The 23,475-nt window shown below is 39.1% G+C and overlaps 1 long non-coding RNA gene across 5 annotated transcripts in view; it reads left to right on the plus strand.

Moving 5' to 3' along the window:
- The first annotated feature begins 314 nt into the window (after positions 1-314).
- The window catches only part of LOC135176540 (uncharacterized), an 82,408-nt gene continuing 59,247 nt past the window's right edge, over positions 315-23,475 (plus strand). For all 5 annotated transcript variants that reach the window (XR_010302706.1, XR_010302705.1, XR_010302704.1 and 2 more), the window contains exon 1: positions 315-572. This is a non-coding gene — a long non-coding RNA (uncharacterized LOC135176540). The remainder of the gene's footprint in view (positions 573-23,475) is intronic.

A 23,475-nucleotide genomic window follows, 5' to 3' on the forward strand; every position in this document is an offset into this window, starting at 1 on the left:
TTATCTTAACTTTATGGTCTGCTGGTCATCCAGTCATCTAGTTCCCCCCCCCCATGCCATGGGCAGAGACACTTTCCACTAGATCAGGTTGCCCAGAGCCACATCCAGTTTGGCCTTAAAAACATCCAGGCAGGGGTTGGTCTTGACCAACAGCAGGTCCCTCTTGGAGCCAGCTGCATTGGCTCCATCAGACACAGGTGAAGTTTCTAGCAGCTTCTCACAGAAGCCACTCCTATAGCCCCCCTGCTACCAAAACCTTTACATGCAAATTCAATCCACCTAGTTAAGCAGCATTTTAGTAGAGACATTATTGACAGGGGCCTCTGGTCTTTAATTTATTTATTCTTGTTTTAGCAATTGACTACACATCATAGAGGTTCTCTCCATGTGCCATCTGCTTTCTTGCAATTGGAAATGGTAGAATAATTTTCTGAAGAATTGCTGACAAGATGTGGCAAGGGAACAGTAATATATAAGGACAAGATTTCTCATTAAAGTCACTCAGCTCATCTGTGATACAGCAAGCTCTTGATTTACACTGGTCACCTCTGGAGCAGAGAGGACAGTGGCTGGTAAGTTACATTTTTTATTGCACAGGCTAACAGTGAGGTTCTTGACAGTAACTGAGATTGCTGTCAGATCAGTTTTCATGGCACAGACCACTTATCCAAGTGACATTATTCTAGTTAGGCAGTTTATCACTATAACAGATGTGACCATAGATGCTTCTTGATCTTAGTTACTTCATGATGTGTTAATGTTGGCTGGCTGTTTTCATACCATTCCTTAGTTTTTTTGTAGGAAGGGCAGGTAGACTGCACAAGACCTGTCATGAATTAGAGCAGATGTCTTTTCTAGGCCTTGTGGTAGAGATCTATTTTTTTTCCATGTACAGCTCATTTTTTTTTCTCATGAACAGAACCTAAGATCACTGCTTCTGCTCTTTCTGAGCAGCCAGGTTGTGGCATATTGGCACAGCTGAACATGTCAGCCAGCTGGCAATGCTTGCAAGCAGACAAAAGAAATTGCTCTAGTACTATTTAAAAATTAAATATTTGCTGTAGAAGCGTGGGTGGGGTGCAGAGGGCAAGGAATAATATGATAGAAATAAGAGACAGAATCCTAGACATGGTAGCTGAAAGAGATCCCACAGGTCATTTAGTCTGGCCTCCTGCTAGACTTGGAGTGGCCAAGAGCACAGGAAAACATACATAGATAGGAAGTATACCTGGACTAAAAGAGAAAGTTATGATCAGCTCTTCTTCACCTCTCTATATCTATACATCAGTATTTCACAATAAATACTATCTGTCTCTTCAAGATGGTCTTCAGAGTACTTGAGAGTGCAGATTAAGTTGAACCTCTGTATAATGTGAAAAAATAAGAATCCTGCATAGAGTAGGGGGTGTGGGGGAAAGGAAACAATCAATTTTTATTGTGTAAAACATTTGAATGGAATAAAGAGGTTATTTCTCATTCTCTGATACAGGACAACTGCTTTGCTAATTCTTATTTATTCTTAGTGCATAAGGAGCCTTGGGACAGAGATCTTTTTCCTTATGTAAATCTGAGTAAAGAAGTGTAAAAACTAGTCATTTTTCACACAGAATTGTGTGTAGTCTTGAGCTTCTAGTATTGCCAGATGAATTTAAGATATTTCTGTTTGTGTTCCCAATATGATTTAATATTGAAAGATTAGTTATGAATATTAAATGTCTGCTATGAACATTCATTATTATTTGTTAACATTAAAAATTCACCAGATTGCATGGATTTCATTCAGATTCTCAGTCAACAACAAGTATTTACAGAAAGGGTATTTATAAACACAGAATTAAACTGTTTAAAGCAGAGTCAGAACTTGGAAAATAGGAAAGTGGAAAAACAGGAGAATTCTGAGTATACAACAACAAAGCAGTACCAGCTATGTTCACAAGATGGACCAAACATGCTTGCTAAGAGCCAGTTAGCTTCCCCCCCCCCCCCCAACTCTTTATATGATCTACTCTTCAACTCAATTCCTGGACCCTGAAACTACCGGAGGAAGGGCAGCAGCTAAACTGGTCTGGCAGGATTCATTCCCTGCCAGGACAGTTCCTTCTGGATTATCCATTGTTAATAGGAGAAAAACAAAATGAGAAGTCCAAGATTGAAGTTTCTGCCCAAGCCCTGAATACACTAAAGATGTGCTTAGTTTTAGGGTGAAATGTATTTAAATGAACACAGGACATGATTCTAACTTAATTTATGTGGTTGGGGCAGCACTTCCTTAATTATCCATGCTAATAGTTGGTGATGGGATGCTATACAGTTTTTGCAGCAGTGACAGTCTGCTATTTGTCTTACCTGACAGATCTGAAAAATAAATACTACTTTTCTATGATACTTCACCTCAAACTTTGCCTTTAACAGTGGTTGTACTACCCCTTTCTTCTCCTGAATGCTCCAAGGAAAACATTAAAGTTCGGCTGAAGACTATAGGAAAATCGAGATCACAGCACAAGCTATAACATCTAATCAAAGTAGCTGTTTGGTAGACAAAAGAGTATATAATTTCAACTGTGAAAACCCTAACTGTTATGAGGTGGTGAATGTACTGACCCAAATTAAGGTGTTTTGCTTTGTTTCCTGGCAATGCACATTTGCTTTGGTTTTGTTGCAAACCCTCTAGTTGAGATCCTTTGCAAAAAAGGAGCCTAGAGGAACAGCATGACTGCCTTGAAAGGTTATTTTGTTGTGATTGCTAAACGAGCTGCGTTCTTCCACCAGCTTACCACGTCAGATTCACATAAACATGCTCCAGTGCGTAAGCACATTTGTAAGATGATAAATTTAGCCGACCATCTCTTCACTCCTCAAGGGCTGAGATAAAGATGAGTGTGAGTGGCAGATACTGGAGGAAGAGACTAGCAGATCACAGAAAGGCAGCATAACTACTGAGTTCCAAGTCACTTAGTCAGAACCACTTAGTACTGCTGTAATAATTCAGTTAGACCAGGGAAATTTTGAGCTAAGTGAATAGAAATGGAAGGCTCTAGAGTAGTCACTCCAATATCCCTCTCTCACTAATACAAAACATCAGAGCAAAATTTGGTTGTATGACTTCAAGTAACACCTAATGAAGAGGATGTACTCAGGGAAAATTATGTGATCCAGCTACCTGCATCACAGGTATTCTAGGATGGTTGCTGCTGCCTGACCGTTTCATGTGGGTCTTGCTCCAAGCAGACAGGCTACACATGTGTGACCCTAATGTGGAATCTCTGCTAGCAGTTTTCTAGCATACACGCTCCTTGAATTGAGACTCATAGCTCTCTTACTGAAAGATGATAATACAAAACATCTGAATCAACCCAATAACTTCACTTGGCTAATACAGAAAACAGAAAAATCCATTTCTGTGGGCAGCAGTTATTGCCAAGATTCCAGTCAGTACACAGGTAACTGAACATGCTGGTTATGTGCAGCTGTGAAAGACTGGTAGCCTTTTGAACAAAAAAAGGTCCAAAAAATTAAGATATTGTATGAGAAGATAAAAGATTGTGATGAAAATTAATAATCTCTTATAGATTATGAATATTAATGTCTGTGTTAATATTATTTTTATTAGTATTTTAAAAATTGGGGAAATTCCCTGAGATTCTTTGGATTTTTGGTCAACAGGAAGTAGTTGCACCAAGGGTATTTACAAATACAGAATTAAACAGTTTAAATAATCAGAACTTGGAAAAATAGGAATGCAAAACAGGAAAATTCTAACTGTGCTCATGGAGCCTTAGCATTAACACCAGCACATGTACTCACGATGCTTTGGCCCCCGAGTAAGTTTCCTGTACAAAGACACTTCCAAAACTCACAATAATGATCCTGGGGTAAAATACAAAATATTTAAGGCAGAGGGAAGGAGAGAAGAACTGAGTTACTGCTGTTGAGCTGCTAGCACTAGCTGCAAACATGTGGCCTCTGTGATGGGTGCTAGCATCATTGTTCCGGCCAATAAATTCAAAGCTTTGTGCCTTGTGTGACCATGCAGACACTGTTGAGGGGCAACACAAGACACCTGACACATGGTGCTAAGCCCCTAACCCTCAAGGCTTTGCTAGGGCCAAATTCTTATTGTTTGCTCATCTACTCCTGGATCAGGAGGAGAGTGTGATGGTTTGAGTGTTTCCTGCCCCCCCCCCCCCCACCTTTGGAAATCACCTAGGCTAGACTCAGCCGGCTCTGGAAATATGAATGAAGCTTATATTTACAGCTAGCACAATATACAAGCAGATATTTACAGTCTATACAGTTATATACAGAAATATACAAGGTAAAAAGTAATACAGAAACACAACTCCCCTCCCAGAAACCTGAGTCCTCAGAAGGGGCTCTCAACCTCCCCTTCACCTTCCCCCTACCCCTCTAAAGCTTACCTCAGTCCCAAAGAAGAATAGAGGTTCTCTAGCACAGAGAGAAAAGGTTAAACTGGCCTGACAGGATTTATACCCTACCAGGACAAAAATGCACAGTTTAAATTGACAGCTATGAAGATGGCACTGAAATGAACGTGTCTAAAGAATCGATTAATGACAAAGAGGTGTGTGGCCAGTGGGGCAAGAGAAGCAATTCTTTCCCTTTACTCTGCTCTTGTGAGACTCCACCTCGAATTCTGAGTCCAATTCTGGTGTCTCCATCATAAGAACACACAGCTGTTGGAGCAAGTCCACAAGACAGCCACAGGGCTGAAGCAATTCTGCTATGAGGATGGGCTGAGGGAACTGGGGTAGTTCACCCTAGAGAAAAGAGGACTCTGGGAGCACCATAGAACTGCCTTCTAGTACCTGAAGGGATCCTGCAGGAAGGCTGGAGAGGGACTAGGATATCTAGAACAAGGGAGAATGGTTTGAAGCTCAGGGAGAGTAGGTTTCGAGTGGATCTTAGGAGGAAGTTCTTCAGTATGATGGTGGTGGGACTCTGGAATAGGTTGCCCAGGGAGGTTGTGGATGCCTCCTCTCTGGGGGTGTTCAAGATCAGGTTGGATGAGGCCTTGAGCAAGCATCTAGTTGAGAGGTGTCTCTGCCCATGGTGGTTGGAGTAGATGAAGATCCCTTCCAACCTAAGCCATTCTAGGAAATTATTTTTGCCAACTGGTTTTTTGGTTGTTTTTTTTTTTTTTTTAGAATTGAAAGGCATAACTACCTATTTGCAGATATACAATTCTAACTTGTCCAGAAATGCAAAAACTCTCTATGTAAATTACATAGGGATTGTCTGTAACCAAATTGTCACTGTGTCTTTGTTCACTTGCATTTGCAATCTTCAGTATTTCCATTGAGTTTGCTAAGGCAGTCTCTGTCCTGAAAGAATGTACTTCCTCTGTTAAAACTCATAAATGCAAAGTGAAAATAATTTTAAAATTCTCTGTACTCCTGAAATTTAACCATCTTCAGATTTTTTGCATCATGGACACAATCTAAAAGTCTACTACTTTCCAAGTGATCACAGCCATGTTTGTGTTTGCAAGTTATAGAAAATCTCAGCATCCTTGAAATCATTATACAAGTGAAAGTTTAAGAATAAACAGTGGCCCCTGACTGTATTTATCGTCATGGATCCTTTTGCTCTTTTTTACTTGCCTTGAATAAGCAATGAAAGGACTGGGAAGAGCAGCTGGTGATTTATCTTCATCTCTGTACCTGCACCTCTTGTCATGACAAGATGCTTATTTACACAGAAAGAGGGGAAGCTATGGCTCTTACAAATATGCTCATTAAGTCAGATTGATGCTTTCATTCAAAAAATATTTGCATGTGTTTAAATATTTTTATTGATGTGCTTTTGCCATCTGCGTTGGTTGATGCATGCACACAAATGCATGCAAAGCTTAAATGCACTTAGGGAAAAATCCCCCAAATGCAAAGCTTACGGTTTTCGAAGCTAAGTGGTCATTTCTTATTTGACAGCAAATGTTGACATATGTACAGAAAAGGAACAAATTCATAAAGCTTTTCATCTTCATAAACATGGTACTTTTTATGTTTTGTGATGACTATCAAATAATAATGGAATCAAGACAAATATATGAATTCTGAGAATATGCTGAATAACTATTGGAAAAAAAGAACAGTTTTGAAAAGAAAAGTGCAACTGAAAGGTCACGTGGCAGCATGGCAACTTGTTTAATGTGCTTAGAATATGAGAATTTAACAAGGATTCTGAAAAAAGGCCCAGTGTTCCTCTGTGCCCAGTGTTATGGTGTTGCATTTGTCAGTCTTTTAAAACTCACAAAGGCCTAGCGTTATTTAAGCAGAACTGCCCCATCCTGACATTCACCTCTAAGATGACTTATAGAGTTATATGAGAAATTGATGTTGACTAGAACAAATATTTAACATTTATATCGAATGCTCTACCTTATACCAAATGTGTACTATGACATATTACAACATTAGTATATCAGCACACATCAGCAGATAGTGGACTTTGGGCTTTGATAGCTGTTGGAAAGAGGGATTCTAGCTACTTGTAATCTCCGCAGCAGAAGGATTCTGAATGTTAACATTGACACTTGCTAAGGCATTGACCAGCTCCTACTTTGATATCCCATGCAAAACAGAAGGCATATTTCCCATGCTACAGCTTCACTTGGATCTTCCCAGTCCTGTTTACAGTAAGGATGCTTAAAGAGACTCACAATTTACTTCTGCCTGTAAGAGATTTATAATGCCTTTCTCAGTTGCTTGTTTTTTCTTTCAAAGCATTTTCTCAAATGAGTAGAGCAGAGGATGACTTGCTAAATATAAGTATAGAAAAAGACTTTTCCACAAGCACAGGTTAAGTGTATCTTACTCACTTAAGCTCTTGTCCCAGAGTAGAGATTTTTGGTTGAAGTGCAATTCTCTAGGTTGATGTTGCTAGACATCTTTAATGAGTTTTTCCTGGCAGGCAGTGTAATGTCCCAATCCTGTTCCCTATCCTGTCCTCCATCCCTCGCCCTATCCCTCGGGTAGTTTGATTGTAGGGTATAGGGACTGAGATTGCTCACACTTTGCATAATAAAATTACAGGTATTTGCTGAGACCAGAGCTATAGTCTTTACTCATTAGCTTCTCAGTTGTAGCCTCAATTAATCTCTTGTAGAAATACTCTGTAGAATTGAATATACTGCCAAAGAGCAAGAGAGAAGTTACATGGCTGAAACAGAACATTGTGATTTATTGCAGAGGAATCTTTCAGAAAGCAAATCTATGCACAGCCATGACAGATAACAGAATAAGGCAAAGGAGGACACTTCCTAGCAACTAGCCTTCTGCATACCACTTCAAAACCTTATTGTGGCCTTCCAGGATCTGAAGGGGGCATACAAAAAAGCTGTGGAGGGACTTTTGAGGCTATTAGGGAGTGACAGGACTAGGGGGAATGGAACAAAGCTGGAGGTGAGTAGATTCAGACTGGACATGAGGAGGAAGTTGTTCAGCACGAGAGTGGTGAAAGCCTGGAACGGGTTTCCCAGGGAGGTGGTTGAGGCCCCATGGCTGGAGGTGTTTAAGGCCCCATGGCTGGAGGTGTTTAAGGGCAGGCTGGATGAGGCTCTGGCCAGCCTGTTATAGGCTAGGTTGTCCCTGCCCATGGCAGGGGGGTTGGAACCAGATGATCCTTGTGGTCCCTTCCAACCCTGACTGATTCTATGATTCTAAATTTTATTTTCTCTGCTTTGGCAAGGAGGTATTGTCAGCTTCCACTAAGTTTAATGAATGGTGAATATAGAGTTGAATTAACAGAAATGGTCTGAATAATACTATGGCAAGTATTCTGCAGCTTGAGCACTGTAGTACTTTCTGTATACAGCAGTTTTCTTCTTCATTGTTCCACTGGGTGGCACAACTCCTACATTGCCTTTTTCAAAGATATCACTCAATATTTGAATGTGTTCAATTGTTTTGACATATTGCTTTCTGCTAGCAGCTCAGCCTGGAGTTCTGATCACGTTGGGGGGACTTAAACTAATAGGAAAGCCAATGACACTGTACTGTCCTCCACACTCTCTTCCAAAATATGGTTATGACTTGGAACATAGTCTAATGTATTAGGAAAACATATAACTCAGGAACCACTAAAGCTTTTCAAAGACAAATCACTTGGGTTTCAGGAAATAAAACAAGAAGTATCTACTCCCTTTATGGGAACTACTTGATGACCTGTAATTAAAAAAATTCTTCTGAGCCTCTCGTGTTTCCCAGAGTGGAAGTGGTAAGGAAACTGTCCTGCACTTCAGGTGGATCCACCCACAGACTTTTATTAAATCCTTGCCAGTAGCAAGGAAGAAATCTAAACCTCCAAATCCTATCTGCTCAGAGGAATGTCATTTGCAGCTCATGACAACATTTCTCTCTGGCCTTGATGTTGAAGAATATCTGAGTTTGACCTTCAGTGTTATAAAATACTCTCAGAGGTTAACAAGTCCAAGGTGCCACTCAGCTCCCCCAATTCTTATTTGCTCTCCAGTCCTTTGTCTCTTTAAGGCTTTTCCTGTTAAAACAACAGCAACCACAAACAAAACAACCAAAACCAGAAAAAATCCGGAAAAAAAAATTATTCCTCACCATCTCTGCTCTGAAAGGTAGCTGAGCCCACTGCAGTCCCCATTTCTAAACTTATGAAGATCCTCAAACCTTAGAACTTGTTGAATAGCACAAGTATCTGATTTTAAGTTTACTGTCTCTCATTATGTGTAAATCACAGAATGAACCAGGTTGGCAAAGAACTTTGAGATTATTGAGTCCAACCTATCACCTAATACCTTTTAATTAACTAAATCATGGCACCACGTGCCTCATCCAGTCTCCTTTTAAACACCTCCAGGGATAGTGACTCCACTATGTCCCCAGGCAGCCCATTCCAATGGGCAATCACTTTTTCTGTGAAGAACTTCTTCCTAACGTCCAGCCTAAACCTGCCCTGGCACATCTTGAGACTGTGTCCCCTTCTTCTTGTTGCTGCTTGCCTGGGAGAAGAGACCAACCCCCACCTGACTACAGCCTCCCTTTGGGTAGTTGTAGAGAGCAATGAGGTTACTCCTGAGCCTCAATCCCCTCTTCCAGATCATCAGTGAAGATATTGAAGATATTAAACAGAACTGGGCCCAGCACTGATCCCTGGGACACACCACTAGTGACTGCCTACCAACTGGATGTGGCTCCATTCACCACCACTCTCTGAGCCCAGCCACCCAGCCAGTTCCTAAACCAGCACAGAGTGCCCCTGTCCAAGCCATGGGCTGCCAGCTTGGCCAGGAGTTTGCTATGACAGACAGTGTCAAAGGCCTTGCTGAAGTTCAGGTAGATTACATCCACAGTCTTCCCCATGTGCACCAAGTGGGTCACCTGATCATAAAAAGACATCAGTTTGGTCAAGCAGGACCTACCCCTCCTAAATCCATGCTGTCTAGGTCTGATCCCCTGGCTGTCCTGTCGGTGCCCTGTGATTGCACTCAGGATGATCTGCTCCATTATCTTGCTTGGCACTGAGGTCAGGCTGACAGGTCTGTAATTTCCTGGGTTCTCTTTCCAACCCTTCTTATGGATGGGCACCACTCTGGGCAGCTTCCAGTCTTCAGGGACCTCTCCAGTGAGCCATGACTTGATAAATGGTGTAGAGCAGGATCGCAAGCTCATCTGCCAGCTCTCTCATCACCCTAGTATGGATCCTGTCTGGTCCCATAGACTTGTGAGAATCTAAGAGGCTCAACAAGTCCCTAACTGCTTGCTCCTGGATTACAGGAGGACGTGTTTTGTTATAGTAAGAGGGATTCTGAGGTGTTTTCAGATGCTGGAGTTTATTTATATGTCTGGTACCTAAGCAAAAGGCTTCCATGGCATTTTGATTGTCCATCTGTCAGTTCTGCTTCTAACCCAGGGGTTAATTAATGTTCAAGTGAAATCTGAAAGAGGAATAGGTAAGAGTCACAGTGTGTCTAGACTGTCTAAATGGGCACAAAATGTGAGAGAATTGGCTTGTGACTGGAAGAGAACTGTGCAAGTGCAGATCCCCAGGAGAAAGCTCATAATTTATATGTAGCATTTGGTTGGAGCTAATCAGCTAAATGTATCTGACCATCCAATTAGCATTTGTGCACTGTCACATTAGCTGTATCTCTTGCAGGATGCAGCTGGAAATATTGCTGCAGGAACTGGGTCATGACAGTAGGGGACAAAGCTATAAGAATACCATTTCATTAGTTATGCTACTCATGCAACAACTAATTTTAAATGAAGGAAGTATCTCAGTAATCAGATGTAAATCTTTTGTGCAGGACACATGTTTTTATTTTGAATATACTGTTTCTCTAGTTTTCAAATGACTGTATACAGGTATTGCAGATTCAGTTATGTTTTGCTAAAATCCTACTACAGCAGAGTTAGCTTCTTTGTAACTATAAAAGAAGCACAGCTGTAAATGTATTCTATGTGGTATGTAAATCAGGATCACTTACTGAAAGTCACTAATTTACCCATATAAACAAACTTCTACACCTCATTTTTGTGTTAGAGTGCTTTGACTTTTCCTCTTTCTTTAAAGCTGTCATGCACCCAGAACTTCATACACAAGGGATAAATTCCCCTTGACTTCAGTGGAGTTGTACCAGCTAGAAATTTTGCTTCCGGCCTTCTTTAGGACTTAAAGTGTGTGTGTTGGAAGAAAATGTCAAGCGTAGACTCAGGAGAAAAAGAACTATGAAAAACATCCATATGTCTAAACTGTGGGCAAAAAAAGGAAAGTGGGAATTGGTGCTGGATTATTTTCATTTAAATTATGTTTTACATTTGCTTGGAAATCCAAATGTGGCTTTCATTTTCCCAGATTAAATAATACATCTAAAGTATTGCTCGGGACAGCAGACACTTAAAGAAAGCTGATAGGAATAGAAATATTAAGGGTCTTTTGCTAATAGGAATAGAAATATTAAGGGTCTTTTGCTGCTGAGTGTTGTTGTGTCCTAAAATAGGAAATTACATTTTTAAGAGAAATAAGGGGGACATTTTTTAAAAAATCAAGTTTTCTATGGTCATTTTTTTCCCATTTCAGAGGAAGTTTCAAAGGACAACTCTCACTTCCTTATACAGAAGAAAAAAATAAAGTCCTATAAATGTGAATTGTCTTGCCAAAGAACTTTGGTTTCTTAATTGTGTTTAGTATTGTTGTTGTTTCTACAGTTCCAATTGTACTGATGTATCTTGATCCCATGTATGCAAATCAGCATCCTTACTAGCACTTATGATATTAGTTCCCCAGTTATGCTGCACCTCTTGCTAGAGAGCTGTGGGCTTGCTCTTGCTTAGCTTGCCCTTGTAGATGCCTGGCAGAAATGAGGTTCTGTGAGAAGGAGGGGAATCACAGAAATGAAGTTATTAGGACATTGGTGTCTGTGTGGCAGTGGATGATTAAAGGGTGAGTATGGAGTAGGACAGATGATGCCCTTTCTTTCAAACAGTAGCTTGGATGGATTTCCAAAGAATTGCATTTAGGAGAAGATTATTTTCCTTTTGGGCGCTTGGAAGCTGTAGATACTCTGCATAACTTTGATTGTAATTTGAAAGCAAGACCTGTAACTGTGTGAGCAACAAAGTTGTTCATGTGAAGAGAGAGGTTCAAAGTGAAGCTCCATATGAATGAGAACCTACAGGTACAGTCAGAGTGCTCTTGCTGAGAGAGCAGTGAAAAACAGGAGATAAAGTTCTTTGTCACATATTTTCTCTATTCTTTTCTGTTCTTTTCTCCCTTAGTCTTTTCTGGCAGGAAACAGAGCTTCTTATCTCCTTAACGTCCTTTAGGTTTCAAAATACGAATACCAGCACAGAATATGATTGTACCACTACAAACCTCCTCTTAGCAATACAGTTTTCCAGTTTGTGTAGAGAACAGACAGAAAATATGCTGTCCCAAAATGTGTTTGCAAAGGAAACTCTGTGTGTCTCTACTAACTTGCCTTCTGAGCACTTCCACTCTCAACTTAGTTTTTTTCCTTTAAAACACTTTATTGTTTGGAAAAGAGGGTCAGGCTTTTGATTATTGAATTCAGCACTCAACAGTGCCTGTAATTTTGGAAATTCTGCTCTTAAGAAAATGAAACATTTTGTATTATTTACTATGCAGAACATTTTCTTTAGGAACTATTGTCTAAAAATAGTTTATATTTTATCCAGCAGAACTGCAATGAATGCTTATAAATTAAAGTGCTCATAAATAAATTTGTGGTTTCTCATTAAGGTGTGAATCTAATCCTTTAAATCCTAAATGGTTGGCTTTTTTTTCCCAAGCTGTCTCTCTAGCTGTGATGCTAACCTGCCTATCCAGATGTATAATTAGTTTCAACATCAGAAGGACTTCAAATAAAACAGTGCTGTGAACTGGGTGGTCTGCTTCCTTTTAAGTGGTTGCCTACTGCAAAACTGTTAGACATAGTGTGAGGTTTTTTCTTCAAATTTTAACTTTACACCTTTGCTGGCACAGGTAGCTTTGGTATTAGTATTAGAAGAACAAAGCAGTAGATGGTTTTAATTTTTAAAAAAAGATTAAATTATACAGCACCAAATTCTACATAGCAATCCTTATCAAAATGCTTTTAGTAGCTAGTTCCAGGTAAGCAGTGGTCAACAGGAAATTTGTATTGGTTACAGGTGATAAAGAAAGTAATAGAATTTCATACAATTAAGATGAACTGATTTTAAAGAGCTCTCTGCTCTGAGATGAATCATCAGCTTACTAAGCTTACTAGTGATATTTCGGACTGTTCTAGAGGTATCTGTAAGGAAGGAGGGATTAGGGTCCAGGAATATCTGCCTTGAAATGTGACTGTTCAGGATATGTCTGTAGGGTGCGATGGATTTGCTGTCAGTATGTAGAAATTTCTGCTGTTGGGTCACCTATACCATTCTTCCTTGGACCGTGTAGCTCAAAGCTTTACACATGTTCTGAAGGCAGGTGTTTCCAAGCAGAAAGTATATTTCTCTGCAGTAATAGAAGTCAAGACACCTAGTGGAACTGTAAAAACAATGATAGAGAGAGGGCACAGTGAACCTTGGAATAAATACTGCCTCTGCTGCAGCCAGCTGGTGGCATTTAGATATCTATCTGTTGCATTATGCTACAGAATGTTTTCAAGGCCTGCAGCCTAGCAGAATACATAGTGAAGACTGAAGCAGGGCTGTGGCAAGAAGTCTGGCAGAAAAACAGAAGTAGTTAATGCTAGCCATAAAGGGTAAAGAATATGGAGATTGTAGTGATTCAATTCATGTAAGAACTTGCAGATAGAGATACAAGGCGGGACTTTTAAATAAATGTCAAGGGACAGAATGTACTGAGGGGAAAATAAGCCTTGAAATATTTTGATTGCTGGATTTGATTTTAATGGCATCAGAAGAGCAGAAACGCTGAGATTTTGCTGCAGAAATAGTTTGAGTAGTTTTTCTTTCCTGTTTTTAGTTTAAAGGGTAACTAAAATTATTAGGGATGTTGAGAAAGCAGACTGATGTAGCAGGATCTCTATAGTCTCTGTGGGGAAAGAGTTCTATAACCAATATTTGAAGGAACAAGAGAGAACTTTGTTGAGGCATATTATATAAATGAATGTTACCCTGAAGTACTCACACTGGCTTTTGAGTACTCACAAAGAGTTAAAAAAATCCAGACTGATGTAGAACGTAAAGATGACTTAAGAAAACTATTGAAGTGTTGATCAGTCTCCAGAGGAATAGGCAGTAAATTAAGTGAGACACAACTCAAATAGTTTGTGCTGTGAAGTCCTTCAGTCCTGAAGTTAATCGTGTAACTAATACTGTCTCTGGATTCAGTGGTTCCTGTACACTGCAAAATGGAGATGCGAATTATCTAAACCACATCTTCTATTTCAGTATGTTTATGTCAGTTTAACTACACCATAACTTACAGAAAGATTTTCTCCAGTGTTGTTCCTCAGTGGCATGACAACAACATGACACTGGACATACCAAGTAATATCTTTTTGTATCAGGGTATTAAGTAAACCTGATACTTGTATTTAAACAGGGGAAAGTATGGATGAAAGAACCATGAATTCAAGATGTTAAGGTTAATATGTCAAGATCTAGCCTGAATAAAACTCTCAATGAGAGTTTTTCCTGGGCAAGGACTGTGGGACTTAGCCTGAAGAGAATTAACGAGGTACATCAGGTCTCTTCACTGTTCTGATTGCCAGAAGCCTGTCTGGACTATGTCCAGAAATTCATTCTTAATCACAGCAGATTAAAGCAGCTAATACAGGAAATGATGTGCACTGTTTCACATTGTCTGTTCTGATTTTATCTGGACAGGTACAGTAATAACCATACAGAGAAAATAAGAGGGGAAAGTGCTGCATTATTTTAATCAGATGATAGTTGTTTTCCTATGCCTGTTTTCTGAGAAAGCAGTTATTTTCAAGTAATTGTAAGGTGAATTTTTTAAAACCCTGTTACAGTTAATTCTTCACCTTGGGAATCTTTTTTGATCTTTTAAAGCCGTTGTGGATTCCTCTCCTTTTAAAAAGCAACCTTATAAAATGTTTACAAGTCTTGTTTATATTCCCATAACATTTTTCATTATACTGTTACAGCTTCACTGAAAAATTATTTTAATTATCTCAAAATGAATCGCACAAAGAAAGAATATGAAAATATAAATCTTATGTTTGACTGTACTTTAATTGCTTCAGCTAATGAAAGAAGCATGAGATATCTACCCAATGTGAAAGCTAAATTGCATGAACAGTAGAGCAGTATTTGAAATGTGCTGAATCTGTAGTACTCACTCTGCTTCAGTGGGAAGATACGGAGACCATACCTGGTTTGCAGTTCTTCTTTTCTGCTCCTGGCAAGCTAATTTCTATGGGATGTGGTGTTGAAAACACCTTATAATTATCTCTTCTGTTCTCTAGGTCAGCAGCATAGAGACATTAATGAGCAAAACAAATTAAATTTATGTTCTAGACACTATGGGCCCTCTCCTGCAGCCTATCCACAGGAGTTCAGTTATGTGAGCAGTTCTTATGTGACAGTGTATTGTGAGCCAATGCCTTGTATATGTTCTTAAAGCAAAATGTCCATTCATTACGGTAAGTAACCTATTCCTGCAAAAACATTAATGAAACAAAATTAAAAAGAGCACCAGCAAACAATAGAATGATTGAAAATATATATACACATAACAGGTCAGATCTGTAGGTCTAATTAGGTATTGTCTCATCCCACATTTTTGTTCCATAACTTCCTAACCTTGTGATCTTTGATTGAAATTTATCCAAGACACTGCAAACAAGCATCTTACTTTTACAGACTTCTGAGCTTTCAGCTGGTTAGAAACTATTGCCTGAAGGTGATGAATTCAGCAATGAAGAAGGGACTGACAGAAAACCAGTGTTTGAACTGTTACTTTGTCTGTGATTCTTCCACCAACGTAATGCAGGAATGCTGCAAGGTTATTAACTAACAAATCTCTCCTCTGTAGTCTAAAAATATCTCCCAATTGGGTGCCTCAGTGAAATGCCATGTGTTATAAATGGCAAAGCTGATTTCCAACTTACAGGGATAGTGAGGAAGGACTGCAGGAGCTTTGATATTTAGCAGAGTGGTAATGGACATGTTGCTGTACACGTAGCTAGCCCAAGGTGATTGTTTTCCTCAGATGAGATACTTCTTAAGATAATAAGTCAAAATCCTGCCATTGCTTACCATTCTTTTTATAGGGTTGTTTGGTTTTGTGTGGGTTTTGTGTTTTGTTTTGGTTTTGTTTTTTCCATTTTTGGGATGATAATCTTTAATAGTTTTTAAATCTTAAAGTGTTTTCCCTTGGTTCACAAATATTGTACTGAGTTGTAAATATATAAGGTTAGCGACAGCAATTAAGGGAACTCGCTGACTCAGGAAATTAGTAGTGATTAGGAGAGGCTTTCAATTAGGTCAGCTCAGCAGTGATAGGATGTTTTTGCCATCTGATGGCCAGTTTAGGTTCATACTGGCTCCAGATGATTTGAATATGTATAATACTTGCCTTTTCTGCTGAGATATGTTACCCTCTGTGTTTTCAACAGTACTTGTTTTATTCAGAGTAGCAGTGGGCCAGATCTGTCATTACTGTAAATCAGAGTGATATTACACTCTTAAGCCAGCACTTCCTCTGTTCTTCTGTTCCACGGGGAGCATTAGGGCAAAGCTGGGATCCTTTTTCTGGCAAAGCTGATCACTGTGTTGTTCACAGGGGAAAAGATATGGATATTTGTGATTAATTCCATCTTCTCACATGCAGTAAACCCACACAGGACAATGTCTGTTTATCACAGTGTATATGCCAGTATGGCACACTATATGTCTGGGTTATAAAGTGTGTTCATACCCAGCTATGTTATTTCACAGTATCACAGTATCATCAGGGTTAGAAGAGACCTCACAGAGCTCAAGGCTAGACCATGGCACCAAGTGCCATGTCCAACCTTGCCTTGAGGTGCCCCAGGGACAGCGTTAAATATTTTTCTCTTAAGAATTTATTTTCTAGTTCAGATTTTTTGTCTCTATTCACCACCTTGTGGTCCAGCCAGAGTGTGACTACACTCTGTAAAGCTGCATTAACCCGTGCCAGGCAGAATGATAATCTGATTCTTTGTCAATATGAACAGTACTGCAATCCCCTGGAAGGAACTTCTCGCATGCTTTTGAAGCAGTGTTGATCTGGCTAATGGATTTTCCTTTTATTTTGTTGGCTTAATAAAAAAAATAAACTTTCAAATATTATATATACAGGGTTCTTCTATGAGTCAAAGGAGCAGGCAGCAGTTTCGGAGGTTGTCTTGCAGGCACCAGTTACATGTGCATATCAGAGAAACCAGCTCATTTTTGCAATATCACTGCATGAATATGAGTAGATTTTCCTTAACTGAAAATCTACGTGTTGAATTTGGTCCAAGCTGTTGATTCACTGTTCCACCAGTGAGCAGCATTGTCTGTATTCTTCTTGCTACATTTTTTAAGTATGTATTATTTCATACTCATCAAACATTTTAAGGTTTTATGGTCTTTCTAGACTGTAGTTTGGGGCAGATAGTTTGGAATCTGTTATTGTGTGCTTTTGCTACTAATTTTGTTTTGCCATAATTGATGTAAGTGTTTACTTAGCTCCCTCCAGTGACTTGATGAGCAAATAAGTCCATGGTGTGCTATCAGTCTAGATATTGCAAGTTACCACAAAAGGCAAGTTCAATTCTTTAGATGAGATTATATGTAGCATTCTGCAACATAATGAGTAAATACTATGTGCTAAACCCATTGTAGCATATAATAAACAGAGCATCTGAGATTTACTGCATAATTTTACAATTATTTATTATTAATACTTTCTTATCCTTGGCAGAATTAATGAGCAGTGTCAACACTGAGTGGAAGTGAAAAAGCTCCACAATTCAAAAACAGCGTTAGTGTTTTTAGGAGAAAAAGAAGTAGGTGCAAAATATGAATTAATTTTGTGAGCTGTATTAAAGATGCTCCTTCAATCTTTATAATGATGTGCAGAAAGACACTAGCTATAATCAGTGTTGGAAATAAAAGCGTTATGGGCTGGGTCCTGAAGAACATCTGTGTGCTTTTACTAATGTTAGACAGAACAAATATAACTGAGATGGGGTCCATTTGTGAAAATTGTACTAATTTGGAAATATAGTTGAAGAAGAAAAAATACAGTTGTTTGTGAGCAAAATTGAATCAGGAAATGCTCTTGAAGCTGAAAAGCTGTGGAAAAGGTTGTGCAGATAAATTGCTGTGGTATTCATAATAGGAACAGCAAAAAATGACAGTATAAAGGAAACTGGTTAGATATTCAGGGAACTTTTAGTCCCACTGAAGTAAATAGAAGTTTTTCAGCTGATTTCAGCTGTCTCATCATTTAAATATGTCAGAATGAAGCTTTTGAAGAGGTTCTTTGGGTTTATGCCTCCATTACTGAAACAGGATAGAATTTGCAGTGTGAAGAGTTGACTTAAAAATTTCTGAATACTCCATCTCAATTCCTTAGGTATTTCAATACAAACAAAACAAAAATCAGTGAAATTGCTCTTAATAAGGTTCTCCGTGTTGGGACACATTCTCAGTAGTTATTAGTTGTTATTTGTTTTACTGTAACATCTTAGGAGGTCTCCCCTCAGGACCAAGTTATCACTGTATTAGGACAAAGCCCTCATAACAGTGCCAGCTCCAAGGAATTAAGAATATGAGAAGTTAGTATAACACTTAATGAACTGTAGTCAGGCTGAAGGCAATGACAGGAATTTAAATCCTGGCTAAGGCCACTGGTATCTCACTTTCACAAAAAAAAAAAGAACAAGGAGGGGTAAAAAAAATCACAAATCAAATAAATTTTCTTTTTTTTCCTTCTCTTTTTTACACTTTACACTTTTCTCCTCTGCCATACAATTTCCTCTTCCTTCAGTGGAAAAAGCAATGAAGAAAGCAAAAAAAAACCAAACCAGAATAAGGAGGAGTAAAAAGGAATTGAAAACAAATTTAGATTGCTATCTTGAAATAATAGAAGTGTGCCAAAATTGCTAGAGAGAAGAAATAATATTTCCACAGGAATATAACCTGTGGAAAACCCCAGTTTCAAACAACTCCAATGCATAGAGATTGATCTATAATGAGAAACTTGATGTGTATAGTGGTAGAGCTGGTGCAGCTGTTGTTCAGTATATGACACACAGCAGGCAGAACAAGGGCTATTCCCTGACCACCTAGAAGGAAAATATTTCCCAGAATGTTTATGATTTACAATTACTAAAGCCAGTTTTAGGTGGTGAGAAAAAACCCAGTGAGCATCTTCCACAAAAAAACCCCACACACATACAGACACTGCCTCTCCACCCAGGAAAAAAAAAAAGGCACTTTCTTGTAAAGATTTAATAAGTGTTTTAAAAATGGAGAAAAATTATCAGGAAATAGATTATTCATAAATCTTGAGCCTGGATATTTTTTTCTTAAGGGTGCTTAATAGTAACATTGCACCAATTTTATGTGCTAGGAATTTAATAGTGTAAATCCTCATGGGCTACATTATTTTTCATTGTGCAATAATGTAATGCAAAATACAATATATTCCTGTGACAACTGATGGGGAAAGAGTATGACTAAGGAATTTTCACCCTTTCAGTGGGATTTTCTTTTGTCTGTTCCTGGGTAGGAGGAGTTGTGTGTGTATATAAACTGTGACCTCTAGTTTGCTGGAAATACGTTTATTTGTCATGTAAGAGATTTCACTGAAATTGCCAAGGGTTTCCATAATTTTTACCCAGCTTGAAATATTGTCTCTCATTTCTTGCTGCTTATGCAATCTGTAAAAAATTAAGCAGGAAAAAGTGAGTCAGAGAAGTTGGCTTTGTCCTGTGTTGTGCTCATAGTAAGAGCACTGCTCATCTGTATTTCTGATTACAGAGTGAATGTTCTTGTGCTTCGTGTTCAGTTATTGTTCCTGGAATTACAGAGTCACTAACAGTGCCCAGAATACCTTGTAGCTTTGGACTCCCTACAGTTGCTCTTCCTGCGGCTCAGTCTTCCCTGCAGCTGTACAGGCCAAATGCAGCCAGAGCCAGTGTGATCTTGACGTGTTTGCTGCCCCTTAGAGGAATAATGAGGACCTCTATCTTCTTGCTTTCTGGATCCTTCTCTTCTCCTGTCAGTGAATTTGTTCAGGCAGGACACAGCTGATGGGGGACATTGTACTTGCTCACTGAAAGGCAGGCCAGGGCCACAGGGGCTCAGAAGTAGAGAGGCAGAGTTCAGTAAATAAAGCTCTCAAATCTGTGAGGCACAAGTCAGAAAATCTGCAGTACACTCTGTGGCTCAAGAAGAAAACCCTTGTCTTCCATTCTCATTCACGCTGTAGCCCCAGGACAGGTGATCTTACTTAGGAGGAGCTCCTGAGGAACATCAGTGGAAACTCTGTGGGCAGGAGCACCACTAGCTAGGTCCATGTCATATGGTCTGCAAGCATGGCCTCTCAGTCAGCAAGTGAGGAAAAAATAAAAGCAGGCCTCCAACAGCAGACCAAAGTAGACCTGTTTTAAAAAGGGTATAAATGTTGTAGTTCCCTTGGCCAGTGAAGCAGAATTATTCATACTAGAGTTGTTACAAGAAGAGTTTAGGTAATTCTTTTAGGTTGTCGAATCAGAAATGTCCCCCATGGGGAGTATTAAAATTTGGTCACTGAGTCAGAATGCTAGAGTCCTTTTGCTAGGCTCTCTGAAATTAGAATGCTGCTCTGTTGCTAGGCTCAGTCTCTCTCAATCTGGATTTCTGCTGTTTATGTTATGATTTGCTCATGATTAATAAAATATTAAGTCTCCCTTTCTGGGCAGAAATGAACAGATGGAGGAATCAACTGATCTGATGAACTCTGTGTGTACATACACGCAGTCAACAAATAATCAGAAAAATAGGAAGGACCAGACTCAGATGTTACCTATTTAAAAATATTTATCAAATCATGTTTTTAATATGCTGCCAAAAGGGTAGATTGAATAAGGCAAGTTTATTATTGTATGCATTATTTGTCTGCTCTTTCACTCATAACAGGTTTAATTAAAAAAATGTAGTTTTTCTAAATATTTATTCAGGATGTTGTTATTAAATGTAAATGTGGCATTTTGCATAATGTCAGTGTTAACTTTTTGGATTAGAATTTTAGAGAAGTAAACAAATCATGAATATTTCTTAGGAAGCATTTATGTGCTTTTCATTTCAATAACACCAAGTCAGTTGGCAAAATTGTGTAGAAAATAAGTGTCTATGAGAAGTAACAAATGGCTCTAGAGCATATTCAGTGTCTCTATGGCTTGTGTAGAGTTGCAAAACTCAGCCAGCCCCATACATAACAAAAGACCAAAACCAAAATAATCCTCAGATGATAAAGCAAACCTATGAAGTAAACTTAATTTACCTATTCCTCAAATAGTGACTCTTACCAGGGTTAGAAGTGAAATGTCTCACAGAGCGGAGTCCAACACCTGGAGCAGAGTTGTCAGCCCTGGAGAGAGTGAATGAGCCCAAGGAAGGTGTGAGAAAATAAAGGACTTCCAGACCAAGAATGACAGAGAGTCTTTAGTCCTAGATGCACATAGGGGCACTTTAGGTTTGTGACTACACATGAAAAAGGAGGCCCAGACAGGGCTTTTTGGTACAGAATTGTGTCTTTGGAGACACAGGAGGCAAGAAGAAGATGCTTTTGAAAGAGTCAGAGTGACTCAGTGTTGCAAGAACACCATGGTCCACATCAGCCTGCTTGAGTGTCCCCACTAATTCAGTAACAGAGGTCTCAACTTCAGTTTTGCTCCTGAACTTCCCCAGATGCTAGCACTGACAGTCCCAAAGCCTGACCTTGTGTGAGTTTCAAGGATGCAATACTCACAGCCCTGCTATCCAGTAGAAGATATGCATTCCTGTGCATCACTGGGTGAACTGTGATTGGAGGACTATGACCAAAAGAAAGCAAACAGTTTTCAGAGGACAGTTCTGAAAATGGGATTTACGCAACCCAAACTGCATGTGATACTGTTTCTAACCTTGAAGGAGAGCCACCCACAACTGATTTAAAGCTGGTCATGGCTGGAGACATGTAGAAGACATTTTGCTTATCTGTGTTTCGAAATTCTCTGCATCCACTCAGCAGTCTTTTACTGAAAGATGATTTCCCCATTGAATGACAATCAGGCTATATTGCTATTAATAGAATTGAAGAAGTACACATCTGCTCTACCCTCCTCTCTGGCTGTCAAAGCTAAGCACCTAGGAGACAGCAAGTGCTTCTGTTTATTAATGGAAAAGTACCTGAACAGACCTCACTTGCCCTGGGAAGGCTAAAAAGTGGGCCACAGGCACTTTTAAAGGGGAAAAAAAAAAGCCTAGGTAACAGGCAGGCAAAAACCAGCTATGGACCAATACAAAGAAAAATTTCCATTAACTCTGTTCATTCTGGTGAATTCCAGTCAAGCTGAACCTTCAGGATAGCTTTACTCTGTCCATCAAAAGGCCTGTGATGAGGAAACATGCAGTTTTCCCAGTTTGGGACCTTCTAACAGGACAGGAGTTTCTGGGGCTGAGGAACTGTCTTTCCTTTCTAGCCTTCCTCTCTCCAGATAACCCTCTGCATTGCACACTCCTCATTTTGTGTATGCAAGGAGACAAAAGCCATGTGAAAAAATGTGGTGAGACAAAACCTGAATGTTATTTTTTAATAAATGAATAGCCTTTCAATAACTCTTTCCAGAAGCAGCCTTAAGAGCACATAACAATTGAGATCATTATCATCTGAGATGGGGAAACAGGGGCAGGGTTTTGCAGTTATTTAATATCAATGTATAAGTAAAATCACAGAAGCATCATTGAGAATTACCAAGCATGATAATTGTTGTTTAGTCTTTGTACTGCCTGAGAGCAATAGTGATGAACAAAGTTCTGTCTGTCTGTGCAAACACTGAGTAAACTTTAAAATGCATTTTGAATATATTATGCACAATGATTTGGTTTAAAGGCAATTTAAAGCTTTCATCAGTTTCTTCAGCAGTCTTGCCTATAGGTTCTCTGAGCTTTCTGGGACAGGTAGGAACTGCAAAGATAGACAGAAGTTATATGTAAAATATGAGAAGGTGATGCATGTGTGTTTTATCCAAAGATTCTTACATTATGTTTCCCTTGGACAGAATAGAGTTTGCATTGAGAGGGCTCAAATTAATGCCCAAAATGTCTCTTCATGAATAATAAAAAGGATTTGCTTTATACAGCAATTGCTGGAATTTGCTAAGTGAAATAAAGTGTAAGAATCCTTGTCAAAAATACCCCAAGAAATAGCATCTCATATGTAAGTGGTCTGTTAGTATATAGTTTTGTTAATATATAGTTTTGTTAATATATAGTTTTATTAGTATATTGATAAGAGAAGGTCAAACCTCAGATATCATCTTTTTAAACATTAATATGCCTCTGGGCAGTTCTGTGCTGAAAAACTGCTCTTTTAAGTAAAATATGATCCAGTGAGTTTATGAGTGTCTCTGCAGAACAGATCTCATGCCACCTCATCTAGTCTGTCTGTGCTTGAGTATCTCACTGCCATCATAAGCCTGGCTTTTGTAATGACTTTGAGTAGGCATAGTGAATGTTACAATAGCCAGAAAATCATGTTTCCTGAAATGTGAATTTTCTCTTTGATGCTACACTTAATGTAGTTTGCTCCCAGTTTGGTTGCAACTGATTTTGTGGGCGTGTGTCCAGAGACATCTCACTTGCTAAGCAGCCTAAGAAACATGGCTTGATAAAGGTTACATGGGACCATATCTTGGAATTCTTAACTAGAAGTGAAACTGTGGTCATATAAGGCTGCTATTGCATCTAGAGGAGGACTGTACCTTTTGATGGAGTACAGAATGTGAAAGTCTTATTTCCACATCTG

This window comes from Pogoniulus pusillus, chromosome 6 (assembly GCF_015220805.1).
Source record: "Pogoniulus pusillus isolate bPogPus1 chromosome 6, bPogPus1.pri, whole genome shotgun sequence".
Classification (NCBI taxonomy): domain Eukaryota; kingdom Metazoa; phylum Chordata; class Aves; order Piciformes; family Lybiidae; genus Pogoniulus; species Pogoniulus pusillus.